We start from the raw sequence: 9,859 nt of genomic DNA, 5'->3' as shown, positions 1-9,859 counted from the left end.
TAAAAACATTCTATATATTATTGTCACATGAGTGTGTGTATGCATTTATGAATAGGAAAACTCATAAAACTCTATAATTAAAATATGTGCATTTTGTTATATGTATATCATTCCTCACTAAAGCAAATTTTTAAATGTTTATTCATTTTGAGAAAGAGAGAGAGAGAGAGAGAGAGAGAGAGAGAGAGAGAGAGAGAGAGAATGAGCAGGGGTGGGGCAGAGAGAGTGGGAGACAGTGAGGTCACGATCTGAGCCAAAATCAAGAGTCAGACACTTAACCAACTAAGCTACCCAGGCACCCCCCTTTTTTTAAATGTTTATTTATAAAGTAAATTTTTAAAAGAAGAAGGAATTCCTTTCTAAATATGGGTACTATAAGCATACTTGTACTCCTGGGAGGAAGGAATCTAATATGTAGAATTGAGAAGGTTTCTTTTTTTAATGTTTATATAAATATTTTTGAGAGAGAGAGAGAGAGAGAGGGAGACAGAGGATCCCAAGCAGGCTCTGAGCTGCCAGCACAGAGCCCAATGTGGGGTTCGAATCCATGAACCATGAGATTATGATCTGCGCTTAAGTCAGACACTTAACCAACTGAGCCATCCAGGTGCCCCTAGAATTGAGAAGATATATTATTTAGTCCACCGTAAATCTATATCTAGATTATGTTAGAAAAGAGCTGATATCTGATGTGCTTCATCTTCCTCCAAAAAAAAAAAGGAAGTATTTTTAATGATTAGAGACTTTTTCTTTTGTGATTTTGCTTTGACCTTTTTATTATGTGGCTCCTTCCTTTCTGAAAAATTACCCTCTTTGAGGGCCTAGGAATAATAGTTCACATAATTTATTTTGTCATACAAAATTAAGATAATAGAAATAGTAGTTTATGCGGGTAGAATATATATTTCAAATAATATGAAGAGATTCAAACATGCCACTTAATCTTGCATCTGAAAGCCTCTCCAATTTAATAAGATGTCAAGAGAGCTGTTAATAAATGAAAGCTGAACACCACAGTGAAGCGTGGGTGCTGACTTCTTAAACTAACAGGGAAAGAACAGCTTTTTAATTGGACTGGATGCTGTTTTGCTAGAGTCACCAGGAAAAAAAATCCTTATGGCTTGGCAGCAACATACTTCCTGTCCATACCAATGATAAAGATTGAAATAGAACATTTTCCTTTTTTCTATGAACTATTGAAAATCACACGCAGTCTTTCAGGTTACATGTATTTATTGATGTCCACAAGGTACAGAACAGTGTACTAGACATATGGATACACTTTACTCTTGTAAGTATCTCTAATACTTGGTGGAAACCAAGTTGATGACAATATCAAACAAAAACACTTGTGCTTCCCATTTCCTTGTGTAGCCTGCCAGTCTGGTCTGGACTTCTGTGTGGACACTGGATTTTAAAGAGTGAGGCAATATTTGTATGGAATAAAGGTTATATGTGATTTTATATTTCAAATATTAACAGATTTTCTTTTATCATAAAAATACTGCAGCCCCCTAAACATCTTATTAGAAAACTGTTCATAAAAACTGTTCATATAACGTTTATATGAGTGCTACATATTATAAGTAAAATATTGTCTTCATTCCTATCCCTCCTTATCTCCACCAAAAATAAATTCATACTTAAGAACATACATTAGCAAAAAGATAAAATACTTTATTTTGATAATTACTACATATTTACTTCTGAGGTACCACACTTTAATAGAACTAATGTTCAGAATTTCATTGTGAAAATATTTTCATTATCATTATGGAGGCATTCATTGATTCAATTAAATTTTTCTCAGAAAATGAAGATATTTAGTTGTCTTGCTTGAAAAAACACAAATATACAGCCTGGAAATTAGTGCAAAGTTACCATTTATTAAATATAAGTTCAGTAAAGTAGCAAATGCAAATAGAATTATTGTTCTTTTAAATAGGAAATTTTATACCATGTTGACCAATGGATTCCAGATTCAGATGAAGTGAGTTAATTCAAAGCATATGTTTTTATTGAAATGATGAGATCTGTAGGAGCCAGATAAAAGCAACAAAAGAAATGAGATCCAGATAGTAGGTATCATGAAAAGTCCTAAGGTTTACTGGAAGTTTATGTGTCCTGAACTTCTCTCAGTAACTTAAACTCAATAATTTATTTCAAACTAGACATTTTATGGGTACCCATGCAGGACCCCACATTCCAGGTGTATCTGCTGAGAAAAATCCCAAAACACATTGGGAAAACAAATACCAGAAAGACAATGAACAGTGTCCTATCACTCTAGATAGGATTAAAACCATAGGTAAATGAAATGACTTTTTGCACTTAGGATTCTCTGCCTTTCCCAAAACTAAATAAAAGCAAAATAAATAAATACATACATACATACATACACACATACATACATCAATAAATAAATGAAGTGAAAGACATCTTTAAATATATATAAATAGAAATACAGGAATAAATAGAACAACAGGTGGTGGATATAAAAAGAAACTATTAAAAATCCTATAGGGGCATCTGGGTGGCTGGGTTGGTTAACTGTCCAACTTCAGCTCAGGTTATAGTCTTTATGGTTCATGAGTTCGAGCCCTGCGTTGGGCTCTGAGCTGACAGCTTAGAGCCTGGAGCCTGCTTCAGATTCTGTGTCTCCCTCTCTGTCTACCCCTTCCCTGCTTGTGCATGTACTCTCTCTCTCAAAAATAAATAAATAAAAAATAAATAAAACAGATAGATAGATAGATAAATAAATAAATAAATAAATAAATAAATTTCTATAAAGAGGAGTACCTGGGTGGCTCAGTGGGTTAAGCATTCAACTCTTGATTTTGATTCGGGTCATGATCTAGCAATTTGTGGGATCCAGCCCTTGTATTGGGCTCTGTGCCATTAGACTGGGATTCTCCCTCTACCTCTCTCTCTTTGCCCCTCTCTCACTTGTGTTCTCTCTCTTTCTCAAAATAAATTAATAAACATTAAAAAAATCCTATAAAGGAGAAATATGTTCAAGAAACATTTAAGATAGATAAAATAATGTGTAAATATAAAATATATTCCATGGAATACATATGTATGCAATATGTACATATATCACATGATACATATGTATTGAATAACATATACCTATAGTATATACATACATATATATGAAATATATGTTTCTCAGTCTCTCAATCTCTTTCTCTTTATACACACATACAACACACACACACACACACACACACACACACACACACACACAGTAGAGTCTTGAACAGTGTGGGGTTAGGGGCTCCCAAACCTTTCAACTCCTGCACAGTTAAAAATCCATGTATAATTTCGGACTCCTCAAAAACTTAACTATTAATAGCCTGCTGCTGACATGACATCTTACGGGTAACATAAACAGTCAACTGACACATATTTTGTATGTTATATACATCATCTACTGTGTTTTTACAACAATGCAACTAGAGAAAAGAGAATAATATTAAGAAAATCATAAGGAAGAGAAAATGTACAGTACTGTAGGTATATTTATTGAAATCAGTCTACTTGTAAAAAAAAAGAAAAGAAATCAGTCTACTTGTAAAGCAGAACTGCACACTTCAAATTTGTGTTCGAAAGTCAACTGTAGTATATGTATTACATTATATATTAATATATATTATAACAATGGCAGTGGAACTATTTTCAAAGATAGACTATATATGAATTCTCCAGAATTAAGAATTCAGGAGTATAGGAATATCAAAACTACACAACTTAGATACTCTGTATTGAACTAAAAGACATAAATGACAAGAAAAAGTAGTCTTAAAGGCTAGCATAGAAAAAAAGAGATTACCTTAAAATAAGGGACAATTACATAATAGCAGTATTTTATTTGCATTGTTATATTCCAGTAAGCAATAGAATAAAATATTCTGAGCGCTGAGAGAAAATAACTATCACCTGTGATATGTTCAGCTAAACATATATTCCATAATAGGAGTAGAAACTAAAAGCCTTCTACTTAGAGCTACATAAAGCCAGAGAAAATAAATGGGAAGTGATTAAGAGCAGATATTCTGTAGCTGGACTGCTGGGTTGGGAATCTTGTGTTCTGCCACTTACTAGCTATGTAAGGTTAATCTTTCTGTTCCCTATTTTTTGTCTATAAAATGAGGACAATGTATGCAATAGTATTGTTTTGAGGATTAAATGAGTTAATATAGTCATAGCACTTCAAATACTGCATGGTACCTAATTAGTATGATATGGGGTCAGTCGTGAGATCCAGCCCTGTGTCCTCAGGATCTGCAGAGGGCATGGACCCTCTTAAGAGTCTTTCTCTCCCTCTGCCCCTCTTCTGCTCATTCTCCCTCTCCTCCTCCTCTCTCAAAAAAAAAAAAAAATTAAAAAAAAATTTAACCTCTAACTACCTCTCTCTCTGCCCCTCCCCCACACTCTCGCTCCCAAAATGAAATACATACATATATACATATGTACGTAAATAAATTCTGGCCTGGTAATCCAATATCCCTGATAAAGCTGACTCTGGCTCTGATGCTTGATCTGTGTCTCCAAATTGTGTTTTTTTGTTTTTTGTTGTGCCTTAAAATTTCTTCTTGGTAGCCGGGCATGATTTACTGGGCAAAAGAACTAATGTAAATAGGCCTTTAGTGATGTGGTGTTGGGGTTGGGAGGCTGAGACTTGTTCAGATTTGGTCTCAGTCTTTTCATGAGCCTATGCCTCTGGATGGTGAACCACACAGGTGTTTCTCAGCTTTTTATTTCTTCCCTATCAGTTAAGACAGGATGACTAGTGTATGCTGGAGTTGGGTATTTCCTTCCTCCACATGGAAGGCCACAGCTTACTGGAGTTGGTCAGGTCCCTTCCCCCAGGTCAGTTAGGCTCTGACGGTATCCCAGCATTAGGCTCTCTTTAACTCTCCCAAGGGCATAGACCAGACTGTTCTCATTTACTTCAGAGTTGTGACTTTCCCCGTCTTCCTGCCAGATGCCTTGGGGGATTTTTCTCTCCCATTCACTGTGAGAACCTGGTTGGGCTCCTGGAAGAAAATCTTACAAAATTGTGGGGCAACCCTATGACTGGGTTTCTCTGGACTTTTTAACTCTCAGAGTCATCCACACTCAGTCTCCAGCAATGCCACACACTTCCAGTTACAGCTCAGATTTTCTTATGGCGTGGGCTCCTGCAGGGGTTTCTTCTCATGATTCTCTGCTCCCCTAAGCCATGACTTCTTGTATTCTCCTGTGTCTCCAATATTGAGGGCAGTAGTTTGCCCTGTATCTTCCTCTTTGTTACAGATCCAAGAAAAGTTGATGTTTTTAGTCTGTTCAGCTTTTTACTTATTGTTCAAACAGAACTGCGTTTCCAAGCTTCTTATATGTGGACCCAGAGACACACTGGTTAATTTTCAAGGACTTTCTCTTGAGCATGTGTTTGTAAAGGAATAGGTAGGTTAGAAAACAGTGGTTCTTATGTCCACCTATCCCACTTTTCTCATCCTGGCACACATGTAAGACAGCATGAACTTTCCTCCTCTATTGTGACAGTGGATGGTAATTCTCTGGTAATTTTGATGATGGTAATTTTTTTCATATTTCTTTTTTCTCTCTTACTCGAGATCAAATGCCCTTTCTTCAAATATGTATATGGTGGTCCCTCTCTCCATTTATAGAAAAGCATTCCCCCTCCCATTTTTTGGTATTATATACCTGAAGGTTTTGTATAGTAAAATACTCAAAAACTAATAAATAATAATAACATTAACAATAATAATTTTTTTCCAGAAAGTAAAAAAGTCAAAGAAATTTACACAGACCTAAAAAAGCCAAAAAGATTTTTGGAAAATAAATTTGGTAGCCTTAAACTGCCTGTTTTTAAAATTACTGTAAAGCTATGGTCAAGACAATGTACTATTGGCAAGAGGATCGATATATAGGACAATGGAACAGAATAAACTATCCATAAATAAGTAAAAAACTCAAGGTAACTGAATGGAGGAAAAATGGTCTCTTCAAAGTCGGTGCTAGACCAACTGAAGCTCTGTGAGGAAAAACTAATGGACTTGTATCCTTACCTTACACCAGAGATAAAAATTAAACAAAATTGGACCATAGTCTTACATGTAACATATGAACTATTAAGCTTCTAGAAGAGGAGAAAATACCTGTTTAATTGGATTAGGCAGTCTTTTTGTTGTTGTTGTTGTTAGATATATATTTTATTAGATAGGACACTAAAAGCAAAAAACATGGAAAAAATGATAAAATTAACTTCATTAGGGATTAAAAATTTTTGTTCTTACAAAGACAGAATTAAACAAATGAAAGAACAAACCACTGACTGGTAGAAAATATCTACAAAGCATATGTCTAGCAAAGAGTTTGTATCCTCCCTACATAAAGAACTCTTGAAATTCAATAATAAATAGGCAAATATACCCCCCAAAAGTGGACACAAGATTTGAACATTATACATAAAGAATATATAAATATATAAGAATAGCCAGTAAGTACATGAAAAGATGACCAGACATCAAAGATATGCAAATTAAAATAAAAGTGAGATAGCATTACATACCCAGTAGATTAAAGTTACAAAACCACTTATTGGCAATGATGTATAGTAACTGGAACTGTCATGTGTTACAGATAAGTTAAATGGTAAACCATTTTTAAGAATTCCACATTTAGAAGAAATATGACTATATTTTAATTTTTTTTTTTCAGCGTTTATTTTTTTTTATTTTTGGGACAGAGAGAGACAGAGCATGAACGGGGGAGGGGCACAGAGACACAGAAGAGAGAAACAGGCTCTCTGGGAGACACAGAATCGGAAACAGGCTCCAGGCTCTGAGCCATCAGCCCAGAGCCTGACGCGGGGCTTGAACTCACGGACCGCGAGATCGTGACCTGGATGAAGTCGGACGCTTAACCGACTGCGCCACCCAGGCGCCCCAAAATATGACTATATTTTAAAACTTAAACCTGTACTTTTCATATGACCAAGAAATTTCAATACTAGATATTTCTTCAAGAGAAATTACATGTGTCACTGCAGATTTGTTTGCAAATACTTAGAGCAGGATTATTCACATTAACTAAAACCTGGAGGCACCTCAAATATCCATCAGTTGTTGAGCAGTAAATAAGTATGATCAACCCATGCAATACTATTTAGAGATAGGAATAAAATATTAATGAACATCACAACATGGGTTAATATAAAAAAGTGTGATCAGTAAAAGAACCCAATATAATAGATCATTTATCTCTTTTATCTCATTTATCTCTAAATGATCTCTTTTATATGAAATTGTAGAACTTATGAAAATTGCATAGTTGAAAGTGACCAACCATCGCCTGAGACCTGGGGACAGGGGAGAAAAAGATGGGCTGTAAGATGTAGGAGGAACTGCAAAGGGTAGAAGAAAATTTTTTAGGGTAAGGTAACTATAGTATATCTTGACTATGGTGGTGGTTAACATCTGTATAATATTATTAAAATTCATCCAACTTTACTCTTAAAGTAGATCACTTATACTGTAGATAAATAATATTTCAATTTAAAAATGCTTCAAAAAGAAAAACAACAAATAAAAAACACACAGTGCTTCACGTATCTTGAAGCTCTGTTGTTTGATGTATATTGTTTTCTTTTCTTGGTGAACTGGACCTTTTATCATGATACAATGTTCTAGTTAATCTCTGATAACATTCTTCTGAAATTTACTCTGATATTATTATATCCACCTGTCTTGCCTTTGATTAGTGTTTCTGTGGTATAACTTTGCCATCTTTTTCCTTTTAACTTCTATTTTTCATTATATTGTAAGTGGTTTCTGGCAGACAATAGTTTGGTTTTACTTGTTTAACCAAACTAACAATCTCTACCTTTTAGTAGGTGTGCTTAGATAAAACATATACAAAGAGGTAAGTTCATAATTACAATCGGAGACATGAACACTCTTCTTTCAGTAAGTGATGGAAGAAATAGAAAATCTTGATCTAATTTTTTTAATGTTTATTTATTTTTGAGACACAGAGCACGAATGGGGAAGGGGCAGAGAAAGAGAGGGAGACACAGAATCTGAAACAGGCTTCAGACTCTGAGCTGCCAGCACAGAGTCTAACACAGGGCTCGAACTCATGAACCGAGCCATGAGATCATGACCTGAGCTGAAGTTGGACACCCAACTGACTAAGCCACCCAGGCACCCTGGAAACCTTGATCTAAAAGACATTTAAAGAACATACCATCCAACATCAGCAGAATAACTTTTTTTTACTAATACACATGAAACATTTACCAAAACAGACCATATTCTGTGTCATAACATGAAGTTTAAGAGAATTAAAATCATAGGAAGTATGTTCTTTGACCATCTGACCAAAATGGATTAAAGTTGGTATCAATAACAAAAAAAAAAAAAAGAAAATCTTCCTAAATTACTGGAAGTTAAATAACACAGTTGTAAATAATATGTGATCAAAGTAGGAAACTCAGAAGGTAATTAATATATTTTGAATTGAATTAAAATTAAAAGATATATCATGATATCTGGAATTCAGATAAAGCTGTGTTTATGGAGAAATTTATACTATTAAATGCTCATTTTAAGAAGAGGGAAAAAGCCACTTATAGAGGCTTTTTTGGAAAAATATCTATTTGGTTCCTCTGCCCAATTTTAAATTGTTTTTTTTTTTTTTTTTGCTATTGAGGTGTAACTTAATGGTGAAAGAATAGTCTTGTGAACAGAGGGTGTTAGAACAATCAAATATCCAATGCTAACAAATAATCTCAATTCATACCTCATATCACATATAAATCAATTCAAAGTGGTACACAAATCTATGTGTATAACTAAAACTATAAAACTTCTAGAAAAACACGTAAGTCAAAATCTTGACCTTGGAGTAAACAAAGATTTCTTGGATAAAACACTCAAAGTGTGATCTATAAAATTTTTTAAAATGATGAGAAGGACTTCATCAAAATGAAAAACTTGCTCTGTTGAAGATACTATTAAGAGAATGAAAAGACAAGATACTATCTGGGAGAAAATATTTTCAAATCACAGTCTGATAGTGGTCTTATATTTAGAATATAGAATATATAAAGAACTCTCAAAAAATAGGAATAAGACAAATTATCCAAATATTTCTTTAAAAAACGGACAAAAGATTTGAAGATACTTCATCAAAGAAGGTAAATGAGTGGCAAAAGCATTACAAAAAAGTTACTCATCAAAATATGCAGATTAGGGGTGTCTGGGTGGCTCAGTTGTTAAACCTTTGACTTCAGCTCAGGTCATGATCTCACAGTTTGTGAGTTCGAGCCCTGAATCTGGCTCTGTGCTGACAGTTCAGAGCCTGGAGCCAGCTTCAGATTCTGTGTCTCCCTCTAAGTCTGCCCCTCCCCTGCTTGTTCTCTCTCTCTCTCTCTTTCTCTCTCAAAAATAAACAAACATTGAAAAAAATTCAAAAATATAAAAAAATACGCAAATTAAAACTGCAATGAAATACCAGTACACAACTATTATATGTAATGTCTTTGGTTTTCTTAGATTAGACATTTCCACAATCCTTTCATTTTATATTGTACATTTTCCTTTTCTTGAACTATTGTCTCTTTTCTGTTAAATCTACTAAATGACTGTTTAGATCTTTAATTCTTTAATTTCTTGTTCATTAAACAGAGTAGGAAAATAACTCTTATTCCTGAAAGCTGATGTTAAACACTGAATTATAGACTTTCCATTAGATGCAGCTTTCTTTATGCCATGCTTTTTATCTATTAATGAAAGTATCCAAAATTAATTCAATTTTGCTAAAATACATTGTAGTTCTCAGCTTCTGT

This window comes from Prionailurus viverrinus, chromosome B2 (genome assembly GCF_022837055.1).
Source record: "Prionailurus viverrinus isolate Anna chromosome B2, UM_Priviv_1.0, whole genome shotgun sequence".
Lineage (NCBI taxonomy): Eukaryota > Metazoa > Chordata > Mammalia > Carnivora > Felidae > Prionailurus > Prionailurus viverrinus.
Note: the sequence above shows the minus strand (reverse complement) of the source record.